The sequence below is a fragment of the Triticum dicoccoides genome, chromosome 2B, assembly GCF_002162155.2.
Source record: "Triticum dicoccoides isolate Atlit2015 ecotype Zavitan chromosome 2B, WEW_v2.0, whole genome shotgun sequence".
NCBI lineage: Eukaryota > Viridiplantae > Streptophyta > Magnoliopsida > Poales > Poaceae > Triticum > Triticum dicoccoides.
The window spans coordinates 599,752,962-599,761,132 of NC_041383.1; positions in this window are offsets into that span (position 1 = coordinate 599,752,962).

The following is an 8,171-nucleotide window of genomic DNA, read 5'->3' on the forward strand; positions in this document are numbered from 1 at the left end:
TCATCATCACTTTCATCAATATTATCAGTTTCAATAATTTCATTCTCTCTAGCCCTAGCAAGTTGTTCATCGGGAAATTCACCTAATGGCAAAGTATTATCAAGCATAGAAGTAGTTTCATCATAAACATCACGCATAGCAGAAGTGGCATCATCAATAACACGCGACATATCAGAATTAACAGCAGGAGTAGGTGTCACAAGTTTACTCAAAACAGAAGATGAATCAAGTGCAGAGCTAGATGGCAGTTCCTTACCTCCCCTCGTAGTTGAGGGATAAATCTTGGTTTTCTCGTATTTTAAGTTCCTCATAGTGACCAGCAAATATAAATCCCAAGTGACTCAAAGAATAGAGCTATGCTCCCCGGCAACGGTGCCAAAAATAGTCTTGATAACCCACAAGTATAGGGGATCGCAACAGTTTTCGAGGATAGAGTATTCAACCCAAATTTATTGATTCGACACAAGGGGAGCCAAAGAATATTCTCAAGTATTAGCAGTTGAGTTGTCAATTCAACCACACCTGGAAAACTTAATATCTATAGCAAAGTATTTAGTAGCAAAGTAATATGGAAGTAACGGTAACAGTGGCAAAAGTAACAGTAGCAGTTTTGTAGTAATTGTAACAGTGGCAACGGTAAAGTAACTAAGCAACGATCAATATGTGAAAAGCTCGTAGGCATTGGATCAGTGGTGGATAATTATGTAGGATGCGATTCCTCAGGCAATAGTTATAACATAGGGTGACATAGAACTAGCTCCAGTTCATCAATGTAATGTAGGCATGTATTCCGAGTATAGTCATACATGCTTATGGAAAAGAAATTGCATGAAAGCTTTTGTCCTACCCTCCCGTGGCAGTGGGGTCCTATTGGAAACTAAGGGATATTAAGGCCTCCTTTTAATAAAGTACCGAACCAAAGCATTAACACTTAGTGAATACATGAACTCCTCAAACTATGGTCATCACCGGGAGTGGTCCCGATTATTGTCACTTCGGGGTTGCCGGATCATAACACATAGTAGGTGAATATTGACTTGCAAGATAGGATCAAGAACTCACATATATTCATGAAAACATAATAGGTACAGATCTGAAATCATGGCACTCGGGCCCTAGTGACAAGCATTAAGCATAACAAAGTCATAGCAACATCAATCTCAGAACATAATAGATACTAGGGATCAAACCCTAACAAAACTAACTCGATTACATGGTAAATCTCATCCAATCCTTCACCGTCCAGCAAGCCTACAATGGAATTACTCACGCACGGCGGTGAGCATCATGAAATTAGTGATGGAGGATGGTTGATGATGACGACGGCGACGGATTCCCCTCTCCGGAGCCCCGAATGGACTCTAGATCAGCCCTGCCGAGAGAGATTAGGGCCTGGCAGTGGCTCCATATCGTAAAACGTGATGAATCCTCTCTCTGATTTTTTTCTCCCCAAACGCGAATATATGGAGTTGGAGTTGAGGTCGGTGGAGCCTCAGGGGGCCCACGAGACAGGGGGCGCGCCTGGGCACGCCCCCAACCCTCGTGGACGGGGTGTGGGCCCCCTGGTCTTGATTCTTTCGCCAGTATTTTTTATTAATTCCAAAAATATTCTCCGTGAAGTTTCAAGTCATTCCGAGAACTTTTATTTCTGCATAAAAATAACACCATGGCAATTCTGCTGAAAACAGCGTCAGTCCGGGTTAGTTTCATTCAAATCATGCAAGTTAGAGTCCAGAACAAGGGCAAAAGTGTTTGGAAAAGTAGATACGATGGAGACGTATCAGAATTCATCGGGAGATTCACTGACCACAGGAATTAAATTTAGTTCTTTAGCTACCACAGTGAAGACCAATTCTCTTTTGGGTATACTTCTACGGGTGTAGAATTTTATGGATTGCCCTTCCCGACTTGTCAAGATGACTTCTCGGGTCGCACAGTTGATGCAAACTTGATATTGGATCAACTAGTTCATTCTCAAAATAACATCCAACTTGGAAAACTCGATGACTATCAAAGCAGTTGGAAAATAGACTCCCTTGATATCATTTTCCAAATTTCGGCAGACCAAATTGCTTTTGAGCACGGATCCCGGGGATTGAACCATCATACTTTTTCCCAAAATCGAGCAAGGAAATTTGTTTCGGGCAACGAAACTCCGAGAAACAAAAGAGTGGGAAGCCCCAGAGTCAAATAAAATTATTGCGGGTATGTCATTAACAAGGAACATACCAATGACGACTTTGGGGTTTTCCGGGGCTTCGTCGATGGAGAGGTGATGAACTTGCCCTTGGACGGTCTTCTAGACAGGGTATGGCCCCATGTGGTTGACTTGCGGCTGGATCGGGGCATTTGACTTCTTTGGACACTGTCTGGCATAATGTCTGGTCTATCCACAATTAAAGCAGGAGTTGTTGTGCTGACACTCTTCGCGCACTTGACTGGTCATGACATTTTTGACTTGGGTAGTGGTCTTGTTCACATTCTGCTGCCAATTTGGTTTGTACTCCACTTGAGTCTGCTGCAGGTACAGGCCTTGTGCACGGGCTGTCCGTCCTTCTTAGGCTTGAATTTACGCTTGTGGTCATTATTTGTGGGTAGGTTGTCATGCACAAGCTTGTGCTCCCTTTCTGCAATGAGGGCCTTGTTTACCAAAGACTGAAAATCTGGAAAGTTGAGCATGGAGAGAGTATACATGTGGTGTTGATTTAATCCTCCAAGGAACATGTCGATCTTCCTTTCTTCTGTGGCCACGTCATAGAGAGAATAACGGTCCAGATGGTTGAATTTGTGCAAATATTCACTTACTGACAGATTTCCTTGAGTGAGACCAAGGAATTCACATTGCTTGACCTTCATGGTACCAGTTGGAATATGGTACTTGCGGAATTGGTCCTTGAAATTAATCCAAGTGATTTCTTCGCCTGCAGGCCACATAGCTTTAACATTATCCCACCATATAGCAGCGACTCCTTCAAGATAGTGGTTAGCAAACGGAACCTTGCCAGCTTCTTCAGTACGAGCAATTTCAAGCTTCTTCTCAATAGTTCGTAACCAATCATCTGCTTCTAAAGGGTCAACCACTTGACTGAAACTGGGAGGCTTAGTCCTTTGAAAATCTGACAGTTTTGAGTGATGACCATTTTGATTTCCATTCTGCCCAACCATAGCTTGCACACTTTTAGCAGCTCAATCAGATCATTGTTCCTTCTTTCTTCAAACATGCACATAATTTGTTTAGTGGAGGGTGGATTTGACGGTGGAGGCGGTGGTTGCGGATACGGCTCAGGGGAGTGTCCTGCCTATCTTGCTGAGTGACAAATAGGGACATACTCACAAGCATGTGTGCTGCTGCCTCCCCGCGTCATCCTACTATTTATTTTTCCCAATAAAAGCAACCGCGATGAGCAACATCCGAAAATGGGAAGAAAAGCTAACGACAAACCCGAAACAGCAAAACAAAAATCGAGAAACACATCGAACAAATAAAAAGTTCCAACATAATTATACATAGACTCGTACATGAAAGGTAGACATCATGACGGGTGCGACTACTCGCATACATGTAACGATACAACATGGCTCATACAACTACATCCATACATCACATGACCACTGCGGATACTCAGATGCTCTAGGACTCCGCCGGTGCTGCTGGATCTTCTCCTGAGTCAGACCCAGATCCTGAACTGATGATGTTAACCAAGACCTCCTGGTTAAAAGTAACACGAAGATGCTGCCTTGAGGGCTCTCCCTCAGAGGTAGGCGCGGGATGAGAAGGGATCATGAGAGATGCGGGGGTAGCAAGAAGAGACGCCCACTCAACAGGAGCACTGTGTGGGTTCACAGTCGAGGTGCCCAAGCTACTTGGGGGAGTAACCGAGAAAATAGGCGAGCTAGAACTGGGCACAATATAAGGAGTAAATCCCATAGAAGGTGGAGTGGGGTAGGATCTAGCAGTGACTAAAGCAGTACGAGCACGAGTCAGCTCTCGAGCCAGCTCGTGAATCAGAAGGTAACTAGCAGTGATATATCGAGAAAGGTGGCGAGTGTCACTATCAGACGCCGGATCAATGACAGGAAAGCGAACACGACCATCGTCGTGCAAAGATGGGTAGTAGCGAAAAACTGGGTGATTCTGCATCCGAACCTCGGTATAACATAACTCAACAAGAATCTCGAACACAGCAAATTGGACGGTCTGAGCGGCGGTGGATGTGTAACCGCTTCGAGAGGTACGAGTGTAAGAGCCTGATGACGAACTGGTGCGCAGAGTAACCACGGCGTGATACTCATACACTGAGTCGTCTGGATGCTCCCGGTACACCTGATACGCTGGGTCGTCACCATGAGGATAAAGTTGATGCCATACATTCCGAAGAAGATGCGACAAAGTGTATGGCAATAGCTCCAACTGGCACAGATACTGTACTGGAGCCATCTACACTCACAACCATTAACCGATTAGAAATAACAATAAATCAATTGCATGCAATGCATCATTCAGATGCAAACACTACCGAAACTCAATTAGTAAGCTAGCTAACGTCCAACTTAACGTGTCGGGGTCTAGCGTGTCCTACAGTCAGCGCAGCTCTAATACCAGGCATTGTGGCACCCCAGCTCAGAGCAACCGGTTTAGCCTGCATTGCCAACCTAGAGATCATGTCTTCTGGCAATACACAACATCTTGGTACAGAAGACAACCGCTTTATTGATACTAGCGGAAGCATAGTGCGATATTACATCAAGTAGAGAGGCCAAGTGGCACACTCGGTGTGGCTGAACAATATGTACATTATTTAGTAAACATAAAGGGGCCTCGATCACGACAACTACGCGGCAGCGGAACGACGATGAAGCAAGACTCCATAGCACCGGGACACCGATGTGGACATGATCTAGACATGGCAGCACTCCAATCCAGTTAGACTTTCCTGAAATGTGGCATAACACGCCAAGTAAGTACATTGAATGTACTTGCAAGCTCACAACAAGCATAAACATAATGACAAACAATATCATGACATTTAATAAATTTAAATGCAAATAACAACATGCTTCTCATGCCATGCATCCAAATTTGTGCATAGAGTCCCTCAGACTCTCTTACCAACGGGTTGCCTCGTAACCCAACGGTGATCATTCACGGATCACAACCGGAACCACACTCGGTTCAAGCCACGGTCAGTCTCACTGACATCATTATAATTTAACCAGTGCCATGCAAATAACTTAGTGTGCAAGATTACTTTATAAAAGTTGATCCATGGTTGACTTACTTACGAACTAGGCCCTTATCCGCGTGCGCGGCTATATATAGATTTAATACACTCTGCAGAGGTAGCACACTTGTCACGCCCAATATGCGACCCTATCCAAAAGGAACTCGAAGGTCCCACCAAGGATAGACCCGCATATTGAAATGCTTTTGCAAGGTGGATATCATTACATCAACATTACATAATAGATGGGGATACATACAAGAGGCATACAACGCCACACGAATACAACAATACATCATACATAAGAGCAACATCCGACTACGGATGAAACACAAACAAAAGCTCAAACGACATCCACCCTGCTAGCCCAGACTGCCGACCTGGAACCTATCCCCTGATCAAAGAAGCAGAAGAAGAACTCCAAAACAAGCAAACATCATGATCATCGCATAACCTGTACCTGCAACTGTTGTTGTAGTAATCTGTGAGCCACGAGGACTTAGCAATCCCATTACCATGGGTATCAAGACTAGCAAAGGTTAAAGGGAAAGGAAGGGGTAAAGTGGTGAGGTTGCAGCAGCGACTAAGCATATATGGTGTCTAACATACGCAAATAAGAGCGAGAAGAGAGCAAAGGAACGGTCGTGAAGCTAGCAATGATCAAGAAGTGATCCTGAACTCCTACTTACGTCAAACATAACCCAAAAACCGTGTTCACTTCCCGGACTCCACCGAAAAGAGACCATCACGGCTACACATGCGGTTGATGCGTTTTAATTCGAATCTGGTGTCAAGTTACCTACAACCGGACATTAACAAATTCCCATCTGCCTATAACCGTAGGCACGGCTTTCGAAAGTTTATACCCTCCAGGGGTGTCCCAACTTAGCCCATGATAAGCTCTCGCGATCAACGAAGGATATACCTTCTCCCAGGAAGACCCGATCAGACTCGGAATCCCGGTTTACAAGACATTTCGACAATGGTAAAACAAGACCAGCAAAGCCGCCCGATGCGCCGACAATCCCGATAGGAGCTGCACATATCTCGTTCTCAGGGCAACACCGGATAAGTCAAGCTACGAGTAAAACCAGCCCTCGAGTTGCCCCGTGGTGGCCCCGCAGGTTGCTCGGTTCGGACCAACACTTAGAAAAGCACTGGCCTGGGGGGGCTAAAATAAAGATGTCCCTTGGGTTAACTACTCCCAAGGGAAATATAGGAAGTGGTGAGGCAAATGGTAAAACCAATGTTGGGCCTTGCTGGAGGAGTTTTATTCAAAGCGAAATGTCAAGGGGGTCCCATAAATCACCCAACCGCATAAGGAACGCAAAATCCAGGAACATAACACCGGTATGACAGAAACTAGGGTGGCAAGAGTGGAACAAAACACCAGGCATAAGGCCGAGCCTTCCACCCTTTACCAAATATATAGATGCATTAATTAAGTAAGAGATATTGTGATATCCCAACATAATCCTGTCCACCAAGGAGCAATCTTCAACTTCACCTGCAACTAACAGCGCTATAAGAGGGGCTGAGCAAAGCGGTAACATAGCCAAGCAACGGTTTGCTAGGAAGGGTGTCAAAGGTTAGAGGTTCATGGCAATTAGGGAGGCTTGAGGAGCAAAAGATAGGTAACGCAGCATAGCGATAGAACGAAGCAACTAGCACAACAATGATAGCAGTGAGATCCAGGGAAGCTAATCATGGCAATAGCAAGTTCATAGGGTACACGGATCACTAACAACAAGCATGGCAACAACTGAACTTAATGTTAACTGGCTGACAGCAACATTATTTAGCAACTTTGGATCAAGGAAACAACAAGCTACAACAGGCTATAATTGCAACCAGGGGCATGGATGGATAGAGCATAACATGTAGAAAAAAAACACCCTTAGTGAACATCTCCAGATTATGCATAGAATGACTTGTAGCAGCAGGTTTACATAGCGTCACGAAATAACAGATTCAGTCTAGCAAAACAATAACTGCAAGTACCCTACTTAACAAGCTCGATTCACTCACCACAAGTAATTGCATGACAAGATAAGCTTAGCATAAGCAAGAAGACATGTTTATGAAACAAACCAAGGCAAGAACAATTTCATAGCATGCAAGGATCAACTACAACAACCTTGGCAAAATTGAATAGCATGTAAACAATCTGCTAGGAAACATTTTGTAGCAAAAGTAGAGCACGAAAATGACATGCTAGACTACTCTATAATTGCAAACAGGGACATGAATGGATAGAGAAAAACCATATGATCAAAACATCCTTACTGAAGTATCTCAAGATATGCTCGGATCTCTCTGTAGCATCAAGTTTACATGGCATAAAAATAACAGCAGAACAGGGACTGAAATGTGCAACATCACGAAGCCTTGTTTGCATGCTTGTTCTAGTCACCACATTGATCACAAACATACATGGCATACACCACTGTAAAGATGGCATGGCATAGTTCAAAACACATGTAGACATCAACCTCATAGGATGCACACATCCAAACATGGCAAAAATGACAAAAGAGCATGTTCTGTTAACAAGCAGCAGACAACATCATATAGCACTCTTGCAATGATGATTCAGGCATCAATATGAGCTCAAATGAACATGGTGCAATGGAATGAAATGTAGAGCATCTCATGATGAACATCTTGACATATTACACGCACAAAACGGATCAGTATGCATGGAGATATGATGCGATGAACAGGGCAACATTATGCAAAATATTTTGGGGACTTAGCAGATTTTTACCTCCGCGAAAGTCAACGCGGGACGGAGGGATCCGGGATACGGGGATGCCGCGTTTGGTTGGAGGGAGTGGTGGATCTGGTCCACCTTTTCCAGATCCACCGGAGAGGGAACTCCGGCGAGCGGGGCGGCGGCTCCGGTGAGCTGGGGATCACCGGAGGTCGAGGGAGGACCGGCGGGGCACG